We start from the raw sequence: 20064 nt of genomic DNA on the forward strand, positions 1-20064 counted from the left end.
CTTTAATTCATGTGATGAATCGCCAAGCCAGTGAAAATCACCGAATCTCACTGTTTTGAAAAACAGAGCGCTTTAAACGAGCACAGGTTGCGCTTCATGAGGACACATTCATTTTTTAGGTCTCGCGACCTATCGATGTGCGCAAGCGCATCGAGCGGAGAGAGAATTCAAGTGGCGAAAACATCTTCAAACCAAAGGGCTTTCAGCCCCGCGGTTTTCATGTAGTTCACGTGAACCACGTGATTAAACATGCACGCGCATCAGACCCATTTGCTTCCCAATCTCCTCCCACGGCCGTCCTTTCTGCCAATCTCCTCCCACGGCCGTCCTTTCTGCGCATCAGACCCATTTGCTTCCCAATCTCCTCCCACGGCCGTCCTTTCTGCCAATCTCCTCCCACGGCCGTCCTTTCTGCGCATCAGACCCATTTGCTTCCCAATCTCCTCCCACGGCCGTCCTTTCTGCTAATCTCCTCCCACGGCCGTCCTTTCTGCGCATCAGACCCATTTGCTTCCCAATCTCCTCCCACGGCCGTCCTTTCTGCCAATCTCCTCCCACGGCCGTCCTTTCTGCCCGCCAGCACTTCAGTTCCGTCCCTCCTCACATTACATCAGACCCATTTGCTCCTCAATCTCCTCCCACCTCCCACGGCCGTCCTTTCTGCCCGCCAGCACTTCAGTTCCGTCCCTCCTCCCCCCTAATTACATCACTGTTCACGGCCCTCGTCTTTGCCTCCGCATCATCCTTTCTGCCCGCCAGCACTTCAGTTCCGGCCCCGGCTAGCCCTGGCTCTCTACTTCCCTGGCTCTGCCTTTTCCCACTGTGGTTGAGGACGGTGACAGCATACAACAATTTCATTAAGCTAGGACATGCCTGTCAAAATGTGTCTAAACCATGCCTCCTTTCTCGTTGTTGCCTCCGCATCAGTCAATCAGATGCTCGTTCTTTGTAAAGCCAAGATTTTCGCAGAGTTCTGCTCTTAATAACAACTGGAGACACTCAGAACTGTGCCCGTCCCTCCTCACATTACATCAGACCCATTTGCTCCTCAATCTCCTCCCACCTCCCACGGCCGTCCTTTCTGCCCGCCAGCACTTCAGTTCCGTCCCCCCTCCCCCCTAATTACATCACTGTTCACGGCCCTCGTCTTTGCCTCCGCATCATCCTTTCTGCCCGCCAGCACTTCAGTTCCGGCCCCGGCTAGCCCTGGCTCTCTACTTCCCTGGCTCTGCCTTTTCCCACTGTGTTTGAGGACGGTGACAGCATACAACAATTTCATTAAGCTAGGACATGCCCGTCAAAATGTGTCTAAACCATGCCTCCTTTCTCGTCGCCGACCCCCTCCCCTACCATTCCTAGCTACCCCACTTTCGCTCTCCTCGCACACCCCATCACTTCTCCAACCCCTGCCCCAAAACCACCGCTCCCACTTTCCACTAACCCCGCTCTCGTCTTCTCCTGCCCCCAGCGTCTCCCCACCACCGAAGCCCAAGTTCTCCCCTCACCCTCCAACGCTACTACTCACAGCCTACATCAAAGGCATCAATCACCCTCCCACAGGCTTCCCTAGCGCTGCCCTGCCCCCTGCTTCACGGCCAGGCCATCTGTTCCCAGCAGCAGCATTTCTCCTGCGCCAGGCCACATCAAAGGCTCTGTGCCACTTTCACCCACACAGCACCACTTTCAGACACGCAACGCCACTCACACCCACGCAAGCCCACTATCACCCACGCAACACCACACTCACCCACGCAACGCCACTCACCCAAGCAACACCACTCACACACGCAACGCAACTCATCCACGCAACGCAACTCATCCACTCAACCCCACTCATCCACGCAACACCACTCATCCACGCAACGCCACTCATCCACGCAACCCCACTCATCCACGCAACCCCACTCATCCACGCAACCCCACTCATCCACGCAACGCCACTCATCCACGCAACGCCACCCATCCACGCAACGCCACTCACCCACGCAACACCACTCACCCACGCAACACCACTCACACACGCAACGCCACTCATCCACGCAACCCCAATCATCCACGCAACCCCAATCATCCACGCAACCCCAATCATCCACGCAACGCCACTCATCCACGCAACGCCACTCATCCACGCAATGCCACTCACACATGCAACGCCACTCACCCACGCAACGCCACTCACCCACGCAACACCACTCACACATGCAACGCCACTCATCCACGCAACGCCACTCACACACGCAACGCCACTCATCCACGCAACGCCACTCATCCAAGCAACGCCACTCATCCACGCAACGCCACTCATCCACGCAACGCCACTCACACATGCAACGCCACTCACCCACGCAACACCACTCACACATGCAACGCCACTCATCCACGCAACGCCACTCACTCACGCAACGCCACTCACTCACTCACGCAAAGCCACTCACACCCACGCAGTGCCACTTTCACCCACACAGCACCACTTTCAGACACGCAACACCACTCACACCCACGCAAGCCCACTATCACCCACGCAACTCCACTCACACCCACGCAGTGCCACTTTCACCCACACTGTGCAGTGCACAATAGGTCTCGCAGTAGGAAAGTTGGAGCTATTGCTTTTGTAAATGACAAAGCCCTTTATGTTTTTAAAATGAAAACAAAAATAAAAGGCATTGTTATTTGCAATTGTAATAGCTCCAACTTTCCTACTGCAAGACCTATTGGCAACGCCAGTGCTTGTTTTGTTAGGCATGGGGAGATTAACAGATTTGTCCAGAATCACAGGATGTTGCGCCTCGTGGCCGAGACTCGAAACCAGGGGCATATTATCAAGGGTGGCGATAGGGAAGTTTCGCCGCTTTAGTGGCTGTTTTTGGATGCTAAGCGGCAATAATTCTATCGCCCTATTAGCAAGCTGTCGCTATCAACAGTTAGCGACAGCTTTTAGGTGATAGCGAGCGGTTTGGGGCCCACTTTGCATGTTAGCGATATTTATCGCTAATGACATGCAAAGTGGGTGTACCCAAACTGTTAGCGCTGTCGTTAACATCGCTATCACCTATTAGCAAGGCAGGCGTAGCGATGGAAATATTTGCGCTGAGCCCAGGTCCATCCTTTCCTGCTACAACTTAACTACAACGCTAATCACCTCCGTTATCACCAGGAGCAAAGGTACGTTTTTTACACGTCTTACTATGTGCAAACATTTACTTTAGCCTGCTGTATTTATTTATTGCCCCTACATGCAAGTTATTGTTACGTGTAATGTATTAGTGTTCATTTTACAACTTATCATTGTAAAATGAACACTCCTTTGTTGAATTTTTGTTGTTGTGGTAGTTGTGGATGTTTTATTTGTGGTGCATGTTGGTGTCCATTCAGTAGTGTGTGCACGTTGTCCATGTGCTATGCTATATGTACAAAAAGGGGCATGACACATTACCTAAATATATATATTTGAACCACACTGAAAATATATGGGTAGTGACACATTATAAAAGTGGTACCTACCAGTCTGCATGCTTCTAGGGACTCACTCCATCAAAAAACTGCCGCAGGACAGCACCAACACATCGGGTAACTCTAAATCAGCTCAGTGCAAACCCGCCAGCTAGGCGGTGACGGAATACTGTTAGCCATTTATGGAGTCCGCTGTGTGAGCAAAGGTGCACCAAATATGCAGAGGTTAACACTCAGTTGATGAAGACAGTTGTTCAGCCAGTACACTTCTAAATACATCAGCTCAATGGAGTACTTGAAACTGCCGCCACAGAGGGATGACGGAAGTACCTCAAAGATCTAAATAATGCCCCAAGTCTCTGAAATGAAGTAAAAAATCCTCAAAGTGGCTAGGCAGCAGGTTGTGGCCAAATAGGGCTCCATGTCATCATATAGACACTGGAATAGGTCTCGGTGAAGCCACTGACATTTAGCAGGAAAGTTCTGAGAAGAAAACATTTGCAAGAAGGTCCCTTGCCGGTAAAATACTTTTCATGCCTTTGCCCGGTGAGTATTTCTACGTTTGTACCTAATCTCTTTGTTGAATTTTTGCTTCTTTCAGCTGGGCAAGTCAAAGTGGGCTCCACAAGGTAGGACATCTTTTCAGTTAATTCCCACTGGATTGACTTGCTACAAAAAAGAACAGAGCAACAGCAAACAATCCTTGGTCCAGCAACACTGCATCTTGGTCAGGTTGGTCAAGGTCCCCTGTCACTTCTCAGAGCAAAAGGTTGGCAAAAAGTTTCCAACACCCAGGTTTTTAGGACCCCCCTGGAGGAGTACACTATCACATGAAACTCAACAAGGATCCATGACCCAGGGGACAGTTCTTGGGGGTAAAGACTCACTCCAGACGAGGCAAGCAGCAGGGTCCAGGGCAGGTCCAGTTTTGTCTAGTAAGCTGTGTTGTTGCAATAGAGCCTCTGGAAGCTTGTAATTTCCCTCTAGCTCAAACAGGAGACCATCCAACTGACACTTGGAATCACTTCTAAGGTCCTGGTTTCAAGAAAAGCAGGTCCAGTCTTCCTTCACATCCTTTAGACAGCAGGACTGTCCTTTTTATTCATCATAGGTCTGCAAGTGTTCTGAGGAGGGTACTAGAAATGCCACATGTACGTCTAGTGGCAATCTGTGGATGAGGTAACCCCCACTCCTTAGCTAATGGGGCAAAGGGGTACACTACCCACTTTTGCAGCACTTCCTATGATTTTTAAAGAATGCTATCCCACACTGTCCTTATCTACCTAAATCCAAAATGACAACCATTCTCTTCTTGGGGGAGGGTACTAGAAATCCCACATTTACGTCTAGTGGCAATCTGTGGATGAGGTAACCGCCACTCCTTAGCTAATGGGGCAAAGGGGTACACTACCCACTTTTGCAGCACTTCCTATGATTTTTAATGGATGCTATCCCACACTGTCCTTATCTACCTAAATCCAAAATGACACAACCATTCTCTTCTTGGTCAGAGCTCCCTGAGCCCACCCAGAGGTGTGGTGAGGGAAATGAGCAAACCCTCCTTGTGGTCACTCAAAACCAGTTCTGGTGGAGCTTCCACCACCCACTCGGTTTGGAGCCAAGCTGTCTAGGAAAAAAAGAAAGACAGGCCTAGGTGGGAGCTACATCTTCCAGTGACAGAGTAGGCAACTTCTGAAGCCCAGGAAGGGGATGGACACAGCCCCCAGACCACCCTACTTAAGGAGGAAAATACCACTTCACACCCAAGCTCTTTCTCCACTGCTTGAGATAAATCCACAAGTGAGCCATGCAGTGACAATGGACACTGTCAGAAAGGCAAATTTGACTTAAGCAGGGAAATGACAACTTTCTAAAAGTGTAATTTCCAAAATAGTAATATCATGTCCAACTTTACCCTTAAGTTGGTGTTAGAAATTGGGTCTCTAGTTGGCACAGGTATGCACTCTGTCAAAGTAGGGACCACAATCCTAGTCAGGGTAAGCTAGATACACACTAAAAGAAAACCTCAGCTCTCCCTCAGGTAGCTTGGCACAGAACAGTCAGACTTATCTAAAGAGGCAATGTGTAAAGTATGTGTGCTAGACACACACACAAAAACACAATGACAACACCACTAAGATACTCCACACAGGTTTAGAACCATGGAGGATAATTGTATGAGTAAAACAAGACCAAAATGACAAACATTCAATAAATAGAACCACAGTAATAAATTGTTAAAGAAAAACCACAAATAGGACTTAGAAGTCAAAAGCGCTAAGAGTTACTTGAGGTTGCACTTGCTGGCAAATTAAACGTTCAGGTGCGATGCGATGAAGGACTGGCTGGCTACATGACTCAGGCAGGTTCCACTTACAAAATACCTTGGATGGAGCAAACATCAATGCCGAAGACTCGAGTTGAGGAGGCGACGCATCGTCCTTGATCCCGTGGATGGAGGCGAAGCATTAGAGCTGGTCCGCGCAGTCAAGGAAGGCTTCTGCATCAAACCCCTTTATGATGCAGGCATTGTGTCGATGTTGAGCCATGCTGTCCGTCGGCGTTGAGCTGTGCAGTCCATCGAAGGCAATGTCGTCGATCGGCTCCTGCGTCAAAGGGCAATGTGTCAGTTCAGATTGGCGCAAAATAGAAACTCTGTCGGCTTTGATCTTTCTGGACAGCAGAAAACATCTTTTAAGGGCCCAGGATTGGGTTGGCACCACTTGACAGGGTAGGACTCACAGATGGCAGAGTCCAAGTGCTGTTGCAGAGTTGAAGGAAGTCTTTGATGGCCCTGAGACTTCAGAATACAGGGCAAGCCAGAAAACCATGGTCCAGGCCTTGATCACCTCAAGGCTGGACTATGGGAACGTCCTCTACTTGGGAGCTAGGGCCAAGAGCACGCAAAGGCTGCAACACATACAGAATGCAGCAGCACGCCTGGTCCTATCGCTACCCAAGAAAGCACCCTCTAAGAAAGCACTGAGAACGCTACACTGGCTTCCTATTAAGGAAAGGGTAGCATTCAAAGCCATGTGCATTGGCCATCGTATTCTAGAGGAGAAAGGGCCCTCATAGCTTCACAAACTGATTACCCCGTATCACCCATCCCGACAGCTTAGGTCCACTGGGACAGGACAAGTCCAAGTTCCCAAATTCAAAAGAGTGAGAATGGGAGGACACTCCTTCCGCGTTCTAGCAGCTCAACAATGGATTGGAGAATACAGATGCAGTTTTCCGCAAAGGCTTGAAAATGCACCTATTTCCAAAAGAGTAGATAAGAGCTAAGGAGTAATGCGATGAAGATGAAAGCTACAGCAGGTTAGTGCTCAGGACATACGATGAATTTTACAGCACGGGACCACCCCAGGCGCTTTACAAAGTTAGTTATTATTATTATTATTATTATTATTCACTGCTCCAGTGGTGTATTGTCTTTGTAGGGTCAGAGCCCCAGAACGTATACCCAAATGTACCTTTGAGGTGAGGGTGACTTTAAAGCAAGCCCTTGAAGTGCACAGGTCCCCTTCCATCCCAGCCCTGTCGCCCAAGCTATCTGTGGGGGATAATCATCTCCTTGTGTGGTACACAGGGCACTGTCTATTCAGGGGTACGTGCCATCTCCCCCTACCTCTTCGTTCCGAGGAAGAGCTATCAGAATGTAGATGAATGCATATGAGTTCCCAGTCACACCCATCCTTCCTATGTTTGTGGCTGCCTAGAAGGAATACACAAAGTGCAGCTGACACCCACCCTAGACATGAATTGGAAACATGCTGTAAGGCACACATAGCAGTAAGAGTAGAGAATTGCCCACTTTCTAAAAGTATAACAAGACTGGAGCGAGGTTTCACTCCAGGAACGGACGCACAGCATGTTCCAAGAATCCTTATAAGCATACCACCAATTCATCCATGTTTAGTTCAATATTTGTTACGTCTTTTACATGTGAAGCTCTTATGTTTAAGCAGTTTCTGTTCTAGCAGATATGCCTATCCAGGCTTTTTTCTGTCGGATGAACCAAACATAATTCATCCTTCATGGTTGATATTATGTGGAAAGTGAGCCCATATTACTATCAATGCCCGGGCTGCTGGCGCAAGTCGCCTCTTAGTTCCCATTCTGAATAGTTACCAAATAAAGAGACGGGCGCTGGAAGCAGGAATCACAAGAATAGGATTTATTACTCATGAGGAGAGCCTGTCATTTCGGACACGAAACACAGTGTCTTTCGGGAGGTGCTCTAACAACCTCTCTGAGGCCTGGCCTCTTATACCCTGGTTTATGACATATGACCTTTCTTTATTACAATCAAGACATTATGAAGCAAGGAAAAAGACATCCCCGTAATCCTCGTGTCAATCCCACCCCACATATATCCACAATAGAGGCCCTCACCCTGCTGACATCAGGAGGGGGGGTTATCGCGCAGCTGAGTGTTCCGCCGATTCTTAGGATGTGTGCGCCTGATCGTACCCCAGGGGGTGGGGAGGCCAGGATCAATAGTGGGTCCTTTGAAGAGGAGTGACTCCATACAATAAGGGGCAGTAAACAGTATCTCCCGGTTTAGGCGGTGGCCTCGGACCTGTGTGGACAGTCAATTGCGGAGGGAGGGTTTACCAACAGAGGGGTTATTCATGAAAGGAAAGGAGGTGTTGGTCAGGCGCGAGCGTGACTCCCAAGGGCAGAGTCGCACAGAGTGAGATGTCTTATGACCCGTGCATGAGAGAGCGGGGGCAGTCAGGTACAGCTGGGGGGTTTGTCAGCTGAGGCGAAGGATGCATCTTCAAGAGGAGATGGGGGGTGCGTGGGTCAAGCAGGAGGGTTACTTCTCAGAGCAGGGTCGCGCAGAGGGAGAGGGTTATTCGAGAGTGGGTGGGGGTGTTCAAATGCGTGCAGGAGGGAAGCCGGGGATTCCAAATGAGCGGGCAAAGAGGCCATGGTGCCCAAAATGGCTGTCATGTACATAGGGGCACGAGCCTTTACTGGCGGAGTGATGCGGTCAGTGTTTCACGGTGTTCATGGTGCCTACAGGGAGGGGAATGGAAAAAGGCAAATGAACGCCGCTTATGTACATTAATTTTTCTAATTTCCACAGTCGCCGCTTTTTACATAAGAAAGTTCATGTCCTAATCGATGGGTGTATATATAAACATGTGTCGTTGATGAAATAGCATTTGTCAATACTAACATATTACATATAATCATGAACAGTTGAGGTGATTGGCAGAATGCAGCACGTAGGAAATTGCATTTGCAAACGTACTACATAGCATAAATGCTTCCGACTTTCTCAAAAAGGGTGACCAATGAACATTTTGACCAAGTAGTTGAGGGAGGAATTCAGTCCAATAAGATCTCTTCGTCACAGTGTCTTTTTAGCAGTGAGCCATCACTGGTAGGCTCTAGTCCGTGTCCTTTCGTTGGCGCTGTTGAGCACCGGCGGTGGAGCTATAGGTCCAGCTCGGATCCATCCTTACGCGTTGCAGGGTGCGGTCAGTCCTCTGCTGTTAGACCACAGTCCTGTTCCCTAACCAATCCTTTTAGTGGCGCCTTATGCTTGGCACCTATATTTCCGTGGCATAACCCCATTTCCACCTAAATGCTGTTCTTTCTTTCGGCAAAAAGTCACGTGGAAAAGAGGGTGTGTTGTTCAATAGTCGATGGGAGTGAGGGCGGAGTGGGGTCAGATTTCCTGGGACACACCAAAGGGACCAAGGGAGCAAAGGATAACAAGCAAGCAGGCCCATCAATCGGGCTTGAAAGGGGAACGGAGGCCTCAGGCACACGTGGGTTAGTGGACAGAGAGCTTCAGGACAGCCCTTCATCCTTTCGTTTACCGCGTTTGAGAGTGCTGCCTCGTCCCGTATCTTGTTGCGCTGCGGCTCCACCTTTGGTCGAGGTCGCATGTGTCTCATGATCTGCAGCCAGGCTGTGCGCCACGTCCAACCCTTCTCCTCCGATGATCGTATATCTTTGAATGGGTAAAAACAAGTTTTAGAGAACTGGCAGGAGAAGAGATTTTTACATTTGAATTCCACTCGCAATCCTAGCACCTGGGGGTCATGCTCATTGGTCATAGTCAGAAGTCTATTACCATGAAGTAAGTATATGGGTATTTCTACTGTGTTCACACCAAGTCTAATCGGCGTTCATTCATGACACATATGGACAGAGGTCAGACTCCTATCACTTGCGTATTTCATCAAAAACTCAAAAATAAACATTCAGGGGAGACTCGTCCTTCCGACCCGAGCCTTAATAGTCTTACATTTCCTTTTTAGAGCTGGCTAACTCTTTCAAGCAGAGCGGGGGTGCAATCATCGAAGGACAGTGTTAACGCATTTTTCTCGAGGGGCGACAGTTGGTCATGGTCATTAGTTATGCATCGGGGATAGCAGCTGGGGTCAATCAGGTGGGGCGGGGACGCTTCGGGCATTCGCGCTTGAGTGAAAAAGGGGTGGGGCAATTTGGGCGTTGGGGTCAATCTGGACATTGGCGCTTGTCTCTAACGAACTGAAAAATAGGGTGCCATTGACATATAGTTCCCCTATAAAAGGCCAGATTAGGGGACCTTAGTCGTCTTACCTGTCCTTTCTTTCTTAGCCAATTCGAGTTCATTCATTTTGCGGAAAGGAGAGGCAGCAATATGGCAAGTTACAATCGTTTTAGTTTCTGTCAATTTCGCTGAACACCTTCGCGTTCAATAAGTATCCAATCAGACTGGTGCCAGCGGGGCACAATTTTACCACAAAAAGGAAGATGGAACAGGGGGACTCTCACAGAGAGTGAGAGTCGTCCGCAACCTAAACGAGCCATTCGGTACACGTATGACATGTAGGGAGAGAGAGAGAGAGAGAGATAGGGAGATAGGGAGATAGAGAGGGAGAGAGAGAGAGAGAGAGACGTGTACAACAATGGGTCTTTTAGTGCACTCACAACACAGAACAGCAGGGGTCAGGTAACGCAGAGACGCGAACAGAGGGGAGACATAAACCCATACATTACATACACACAAACTCATTCAAAGAAAGACAGTACATGTATCTCATACAAAAAAGGTTCATGACAAAACATAAAACAGTTATTGGCCAAAAAGATCTTTCTGCATGCTGCGCATCTTTAGTATCCTATTTATCTACGTGCTGAGCTCTTTTTACCTTTCCTCCTTTTCCTCTCGTTTGCTATCTCTGCGAATGTTCTCGGTTGCCAATACTTACACCTCGGTCAGTTGGTCAGGAATTAACCTGGTTGGGCTACTACTCACGGTGGGATCTTTGAGTCATTTTTCCTTTTCCCCCTTTGGCGGAAAGGTTCTCCATGCTGGGGCAACGGAGGGCGTTAATCGGGAGAACAGTCGGACAGCTTAGCTATATCTATAAAAGTGCGAGAAGGAGGTGGTACATTTTTGAACATCAACATCATTCCTACATTTCCAGACGGGTGGTGCCTAGGTAAACCTTACCCCGGGACTTTTCCTTGTCCTTTCTCTATCTAATTAAAACGTCATAGGTGCACTATCTGGTGTGCTGGTTCGAGTCGAAATTCCGTCATACAGTACTAATCCGTCAAGTTTCTATGTCAGTCCATCCTCCCAGTCGCTATGTTCTAAGGAGGAACAGTCATATCTAAGTCTATGTCTTTCAAAACTCATTAGCATAAGTACTATGCTCAGATCCCCTCCTTCCCCTTTCGTCGGTCGTTCGATCATCACTCCTCCATACTTCAGCCGATGTTCCGGCGCAACCTGCAGAAGGGGGCAGAAAGAAGGGGGTGGGGGCAGCATTCAAAAACACATCAACGCGCATAAATCCGAAAATGTTTTTACCTACCACATACTCGACCTATCTCCACGGGGTGCATTCTCTACCATCTCGGCGTTTAAGCCCAGAGGGACCAGTAGTGTTAGATAGATAATCATCGATGGTCTGCATATCTACATGAATCACTTGGTCGTGGCCTTTTAGGTCATGTGCAAGGGTGGTGGTCAAGGGGTATTTCTCTAGTATCGCTTTAAGGGCGTCTAAAACACTTTTCGGCTGCCTGCGACGCATAATGTAGCTGCTAAGTATCGGGCCCTTTTTAACCTTCAACCTTAATCATGCTGCATGTATTTTACTTATGTCGGTGACAGTAGCCATATATTTCAATAACATTCATAAATACAAACGCTACGATAATATTTGTGTGTTCAAAGATTTTAATGAAAAGGTTGGCGCACAAATACGGGCCTACAACCCAGTGGGCCGGCTACGGAGCAGACTGGAACTGTGCATAAGAGGAACGAAGTCGGTGGCCATTCATTTCGTAACGTGCGGCGGTGCAATAAAATCGTATCGAACTTTCTTTAAGGGGCGAGTATAATGCGTGTCAAGAATTCAAGCTTTCAATAATATCATCTCATTGTCCAACCAATTACTCAAGACCTAACGTTTATCAATTCATTGTCCAAATGCTCAATCAGTGCTTATTTTATACCAATTCATTGCTTCCAAACATAATTAGTACCCACCCTAAATCAGTTCACTGTCCTAGCACATAATCAATATCCATCTTATCTACTTTCATTGTCCAAAAACTGCATACATATCTTGGAGCATCAAAGCTGAGCAATCAGGGCGCAACAAGGATTTTTTTTAAAAGGTCTCATTTTGTATCGACGCCATTTTGGGCGAGGTCAGGCAAGTCCCAGTATAGTCAGATTGCCTCCACTGACTCGTGGTTGGACCAGAACCTCTTTTGGCAGTTCAAAAAGTTTTTCGTAATGGGGTAACAGACTAGCAATATAAAGTGGGGAGGGCGGCAACAATCTTTCCTACCGGGTCATTCTGGTGTTCCACCGGAACTGAACAAGTCTGTATCTTTGCTGCATTTTAGCCATTTCCAAACTGAGGCTGGCGCCGGCAGGAGTGCGCCGACGTCTCGTGGCTCCATCGGAGGACGGGGGCGGGGAGCGCCCCCGTGGAGAGGTTGGCCCCCCCCGGCTCTTTTAGAATCTTCAAGGTTGAGGAGCACAGGGCGTGTGCCCGTCCCGGGCAAAAAAAACGCTTTTTGAGATGGACCCTCTTCAAGCAGGAGCGTTGGGGTGTCGCTGGAAGCCTCCACCTGGAGGGAGGTGGGGGAGGCTCGTTCGCGCCGCCTCCCCTTCCAGCGACCCCGCGCCGTTCTTCCGCTCCAGCGCTTCGGTATTGGTCATGCCAGGCAGTGAAGATGGGGGGGGTCGGAGGCAGAGGCAAGACGCCCCCCCCTTTCCGTGGCGGGACTACCTGCAACTGTCAAGGGTTGCCGCTGTGGTGGGACTACCTGCAACTCTCCAGAGTTGTCCAAGACATAATTGAAAAAGCGCTGCCGACCTCGCCTTGGCTTCGGCCTTTGATGATGACCGGATCAGGCAAGAGAAGGGGGGGGGTCGGTGGCTGAGGCAAGACATCCCCCCCCCCGTGGCCTGCAGGGCAGCAGAAGAGGGGAAAAGGGGAGACCATTACGATTTTCGGGCCGTCCGCCCTACAGCCTCCCCCTCTAATGGCGGTCAGCCAGGCCCTGCCCTGCACGCATCGAGGCCTCGCCTTCCGGATGGGCGTAACCGCGGACCTGTTGCATTTCGGGAGCTTCCGGAATGGGGGTAGGTATCTATTGATTTGTATCTATTTCATGTTACCGTTATTTGGGCGTGGTGGGCAGTGGGGCAGACATGTTTGGAGCAGGAATAGGCAGTGGAGCCTAGCTACCTCGTGGCTGTCTTGCCGTCAAGCTTTCGCCATTTTATATTTCTTATTACGAACTATTTCTAATGTTTCTTATTTTTAGTGAAGTCGAAAGCTCATCAGGGGGTTACTGACTTAGCCCGATTTCTTTTATTTTTCCTTCCTTTCCTTAGTGTGTTTCAAGCTAAAGTTTCTGTTAATAGGGTACGGTGATCACTTCATTTTTATATGTCCTTTCATTAGGGGTACTCCTGGACGGACCAGATGAGTTACCTCCAATAAATGGTCCGGGGTGGAACTATATTATCAATCAGTGGGGAACACATGTCCCTTCATTAGGGTATCATCCTGGACGGACCAAATGATGTACCTCCAATTACTAGGGTAGCCTCCTGGGCGGACCAGATGGCCTACCTCCAATAAATGGTCAATGAGTGGGGAGCATATGTCCCTACATTAGGGTAGCCTCCTGGGCGGACCAGGTGAGCTACCCCCAATAAATAGTCAGTGGGGAGTGGATAGGCCTGACGAATCATAAAGGGGCATAACCTACCCTTTACTACTTGCAAAGACTAGACAGAATATTTCTATTCCACGTTATTTGCAAACAGAAAATACCTCAAACGAACAATTCCTTGGACAACAATGTCCAGTCAATCAATCAATGGGGAGAAAAACAGGCATGACGGATTACAACGGGGACAAACGTCTGCATTACCTGCCCTTCGCTATCCGCAAAGGGAGACAGAATATTCCTATTCGTCTCTGTTTGTGGACAGGGAAGATCTCAAAGAGCAACAATCGATTATTAATCGATATCAAACAATCAGTGGGGAGAAAGGTAGGCCTGACGAATCATAAAGGGGCATAACCTACCCTTCTCCATCTGCAAAGAGAGACGAACGTTCCTATTCGCCGCTGTTTGCAAACAGAGAATGTCTCGTTCTCAAGAAGAGAACCAATATTTCAAGTAGCAACCAAAGCTAAATGAACAACAACAACAATATCAGTATTTAAATACCGATTCCAATACAATCAATCAAACAATCAGATGGATAAAACCATCCTACCAATCAGGCGTAAAACGCCCTACTTAATCTTACCCAGACCGGACCATATGGACAGTTCTTTGTCTTCCTCCTCCAGCGCCCGATCGTTATCTTACTCCATGCAGCATTCCTGTGGGATTCCAGTCAGGACAATAGGTCACTCGAGAGAGGTCCGTTCAGAATCGGTGAAGTTCATTCGATCGGCAGCCGGACGAGGGCCCTCTCAAGGCAGGTATACTCCAATCATTTAGATGTTCACCTCATCGTCTGGATCTCTCTTACTGGACCTTATGTCACTGATGGACCCCGCATTGGGACGCCAATTGTGGAAAGTGAGCCCATATTACTATCGATGCCCGGGCTGCTGGTGCAAGTCGCCTCTTAGTTCCCATTCTGAATAGTTACCAAATAAAGAGACGGGCGCTGGAAGCAGGAATCACAAGAACAGGATTTATTACTCATGAGGAGAGCCTGTCATTTCGGACACGAAACACAGTGTCTTTCGGGAGGTGCTCTAACAACCTCTCTGAGGCCTGGCCTCTTATACCCTGGTTTATGACATATGACCTTTCTTTATTACAATCAAGACATTATGAAGCAAGGAAAAAGACATCCCCGTAATCCTCGTGTCAATCCCACCCCACATATATCCACAATAGAGGCCCTCACCCTGCTGACATCAGGAGGGGGGGGTTATCGCGCAGCTGAGTGTTCCGCCGATTCTTAGGATGTGTGCGCCTGATCGTACCCCAGGGGGTGGGGAGGCCAGGATCAATAGTGGGTCCTTTGAAGAGGAGTGACTCCATACAATAAGGGGCAGTAAACAGTATCTCCCGGTTTAGGCGGTGGCCTCGGACCTGTGTGGACAGTCAATTGCGGAGGGAGGGTTTACCAACAGAGGGGTTATTCATGAAAGGAAAGGAGGTGTTGGTCAGGCGCGAGCGTGACTCCCAAGGGCAGAGTCGCACAGAGTGAGATGTCTTATGACCCGTGCATGAGAGAGCGGGGGCAGTCAGGTACAGCTGGGGGGTTTGTCAGCTGAGGCGAAGGATGCTTCTTCAAGAGGAGATGGGGGGTGCGTGGGTCAAGCAGGAGGGTTACTTCTCAGAGCAGGGTCGCGCAGAGGGAGAGGGTTATTCGAGAGTGGGTGGGGGTGTTCAAATGCGTGCAGGAGGGAAGCCGGGGATTCCAAATGAGCGGGCAAAGAGGCCATGGTGCCCAAAATGGCTGTCATGTACATAGGGGCACGGGCCTTTACTGGCGGAGTGATGCGGTCAGTGTTTCACGGTGTTCATGGTGCCTACAGGGAGGGGAATGGAAAAAGGCAAATGAACGCCGCTTATGTACATTAATTTTTCTAATTTCCACAATTATATAGTGATGAATCAAATTATTCCCAATGCATTTCGGGCTATTTAAAAGCCCTTCCTCAGGGGTTCACTACAAATTTCAAAGAAACACCCATTAGATTATATAATCCAGTTTGAAAGCATGTAAAATAATACAACAAGCAGAATACATCGTAAAGTTCGTAATACGTTTAGCGAAATCAACGTTTTTCCTCTATACACAATTAATGTGTTCCGTAGAATATGCCCGACAATAACCTCTCTCAACGCTTTGACTTTCCTATTACTTCGTACCAATTCAAACCCCTTGTCAGTTACCCAACACCTCAGCCTTTAACAACGTTCCCGGTGAGCCAACCCCTCATAACAAACCCCTTTTCTCCGTCCTCCATACCTGTGTCTAAAACATTATCAACGCGTCTCCAACTTGTTCTCTCCTTCCACCCCCCAACTAATCCACTTGCTGCTACCACCTTTCTTCTTAACTGATATGGCGTGACTCCTCCTCTCCAATACAACCAATGATTGCATTCCCATGAACATGTGCTACCCTTGTTACTACAAGTCCCATACAGCCCAGTTTTAAACACTCAATAACCTGGTTTGTATGCATATTGATGAACAATGATTGCATCAACCCCCCATTGTCATCTTTTTTCAAGCATCACACGAATACCCCGCCCGCCCAAAATTGTTTAACTCATACATCAATTACTCAATTCCATGCTTTAGCGATCATTTAGAACAATTATATATGAGTATGACACACGTTTAAAAATGTATTTAGATTACACACTGCATCTTAAAATATAATCCTGAACAAATCAGTCCATCGTGTTTTTCAACATATTTCACATGCTGCCATTTCTAAAGGATAAGTTGTGCTGATGTCCTCTCACATGTAACGTGATAGTAAATACATCTCCAGTAATCCACGGGTGCAACTTGTTCTGGGGCAGAAGTCATTCAATTAAAAAAAGGGGGGCTGAACAAGTGCACACCTATTTATTCAATTTACCATGCAACAATTCTCAAAAAGTGAAGAAATAAACAAATTTGGTATTTAAGTCTGAGTTTCTGGTAACTAGGTATAATCAAGGCACTCAAACAAGTTTCGGGCTCGTATTATAAACAAGAAACTAGTAATCAAGGTGCATCAAAGGGTTAGGTAGAGGGTGGTTACCAAACACCCTACTGACCCACAAGAATTGTGATCCTAAACAGCAAAAATTAAATCCTCCCTGAGCACGAATTAATATCCACACATTAATTCAGTGTAACATTCATTAGAACAAATGCAATTCACACAATTCTTTTTCATATCAGAGGCACAGCAGTAATCACGCTCCACCAAGGTTGCAAGATATTCAAAATCCAAAATGTCCATAAATCATCAAGTCATTTGACATGGTCCTTTCTTCACGTTTTTTTATTCCTTTATGTCACTCTATATTCCAGATACAAGTTGAGTCTTCTTAATTAGACAGTGTACAAAGTGCGCAGCCAACACGTGTTTCGTCATACACAAATAGGTGTCCAATGACTTCCTCAGGGCTGTATATATAGTGTGCAATATACAATAAATCAATAGTCCTGATGCTCCACAGCACCTGTCTCTATAATGACTCTGATAATATAATAGTACTTAATCAATAGTGGTCGCAACTTAATTGCATGTCACAATACCACTTGCTGTAAATGAACCCTCAATTATATTCATACGATAATATGATATATTGTCGTCGTCGTGGTTGATTTATATGCGCATAAGGATCATGTTCGCACCCGGGATATATTATTCGTAACAATCCAAATTGTCAGTATCCATTCTCCATAATAGTGAAAGTCACTCGTAACAATCCAAATAATCAATATCCACGCTCCATGATAATGAAGCTACCAAGGTAGTACCCACAAAGTTCTACGATGTGTTATCTCCTGCCGTTTATCGGGTCCACGTGTACATGACCTCAATTCCAGAGTTCCTAATCCCAAGTCAAAGAGTCGCAACTCTTTGACTCAGGATTAGGAACTCTGGAATTGGTAGTTTCATTATCATGGAGCGTGGATATTGATTATTTGGATTGTTACGAGTGACTTTCACTATTATGGAGCATGGATACTGACAAGTTGGATTGTTACGATTATATTAATATATGCAGTCTTTGCTTTTGGGGGCCTGTTGCGGGCTCCCAGGGTGTTGGAGGGGTGGGGGATGCACATGGGGGGTACCTTTGGTACCCCCATTTGTATGCACAAGGTGGCAGGCACCGCGCGGTGCCTGTCATATTGTGCATGCAAATGGGCTACATGCATTTTTGACATTGCGGCGGGTGCTGCTTACAGTACCGCCCGCCGCAATGTCAAAAATGCGGGATGCACCCGCCAGTGTGGCGGGCGCATCCTTATTTGTTTGGCACGACCGCCGCACCTATGGCAGGCCGTCCCTTTTGCCATTACGGTCCACCTACCATTATAATAGACCCCCAAATTAGAAAAATAAATTAAAATGTAATACATTATTTGATACCAAAAGTCCAATCAGTATAACTGGAGATGTGCATATTTAAATATTTAGGTATACCATCTAAAAGCACAAAGCTCCACTTGTGGTCATCTGGCCATGCTAGACTCGGGGGGAAGTCACAAGTTCAGGCTAACCACAATGGAGCACAGACCAGATACAGGGAACAGGTTAATCGCGCTTAACATGTCACCTTCTTGAAGTCAAGCGTGAAGAGTCTAGTTTGTGGTGGAGGAGGTCGCAAGGAGATTGTTGCAGAGGGTGCCACTGTAGTGCGAAGACCAGGCCTGGTATTGCAGACAGTCATCGATGTAGCACAAAGATACTGCTGGGCGTCGCAGACGGTTATTTCGAGACGCATTGGCGTCCCAGTGGGCGATCAATGGCTTAGTGTTAAGTGCCAAACTCACGTTGATGGTCATTTCTGGTAGTCACTATAGCATGAAAAGCTAGGCTTACCAGAACTTTGTGCTGCCAGTCAGCGAGGACAGCAAGATCTTGGTGTTAATGGGCCTGTTTTTGAAGAGCCTAAATCTTCAAGATTTCTCCTTCTTGGTGAGAGGAGTCCACTCTGATACCAGCCAAGGGCCTAGTTTCTGAGATGGGGTCTCTTGGGGATCAGGGACTGACTCTATACTAAATTATATACTGATTATATACTGTTTAGAAATATTTTTACAAACACCCTTCTTCTTTTTTATTTTTGGTCTTAATGAAATAACTAAAGATATACGGATATTAACGTGGTGCTGTATATGTCTATGGTTTTTAATGTAATTGTAATTTGTTGTTTTTAGAATTTGTACAACCTAGGATTTGTTTTTAACTCAACAATAAAAAGAAAATTATAGAATTTACTGATTGTGTATTATACTGTGTAAAGAGACCATTTCTAATATATGCGCTAATATTTGGAGTAAATAGTATATTGTTGACTGTTTCAGTGTTCCTCCAAGGGATTTCTCCCTTTTTTTTACTCTTGCAGAGGCCAACAGGTCCAGCTCAAGGTCTTGGCAGGTCCAGTACAGCAGGTGAGCTGGGCAGTTGCAGGGAGGCTTCTGGAGCTGGTTAAATCCCTGTAGCTCTATATAGGAGGTTAGTCAGCTGGCCCTTGGAGTCACTTCATGTAGTGTATTGAAGAGTGGGTGTGAAGCCTCTATTTTCTTGCATGGCACCAGCTTTGAAATGATAGAAAACTCTGGAGGTCCCCCCTCAACAGAAATTTCTGGAATTTCCTGCCTCCATGCTCTGGTCCGAGGATGTCTTAAGTCATAATTGCCTTGTTTAAGCTCTTTGTGTGTGTGCTGAGACAGCTCTTTTGAAGTGCAAGTGGGACTGTGCATAGCTCCACACCCCTATCCTGCCAGAATGACTGATCCTGCCACCACCCAGCCCCTATATTGTGTGGCTGTCTGGGAGGAATACACAAAGGCCAACTGCCAATTACACCTAGGTATGTGAACCAGCATGCAGGCAGCAGGCACAAGATGGCTAGGACAAGAAAATGCCAACTTTCCAAAAGAGGTCCTGTCAGAACTGTGACGTAAAATCCGACTTTACTATTATGGAGGAATTTAAATGACAATTTCTTAGACACCAAACATGATATTTCTACATGCTCCCAAGTAAAAGATATCACTTATTAAATGCTATAAGGTAACTTAGCGTTATCATATGGGAGAGGTAAGCCTCACAGTAGCGAAAAACACATTTTGGAGTTTTCCCTATCAAGACATGTAAAACGTAAAAGTGCATATCCGACTTTGTAAATATAATGCACCCTGCCCTATGGACTGTTTATAGCCTAGCCTAGGGGTGGCATATATATTACAAAAGGAGTTTTAGGCTTGGCAAATGGGCTATTTTGTAAAGTCAAACTGGCAAATTTAAACCGTACTGCAGGCTGCAATTTGGAGGCCTGAGATATGTTTAAAAAAGCTACTTAAATTGGTGACACAATAAGTGCGGCAAGCCCACTAGTTTAA

General features: G+C 47.2%; 1 protein-coding gene across 2 annotated transcripts in view; it reads right to left on the reverse strand.

Moving 5' to 3' along the window:
- The window catches only part of SH2D1A (SH2 domain containing 1A), a 665119-nt gene that overhangs the window by 64526 nt on the left and 580529 nt on the right, over positions 1-20064 (reverse strand). The gene's annotated exons all lie outside the window — the stretch shown is intronic.

This window comes from Lissotriton vulgaris, chromosome 4_1 (genome assembly GCF_964263255.1).
Source record: "Lissotriton vulgaris chromosome 4_1, aLisVul1.2, whole genome shotgun sequence".
Lineage (NCBI taxonomy): Eukaryota > Metazoa > Chordata > Amphibia > Caudata > Salamandridae > Lissotriton > Lissotriton vulgaris.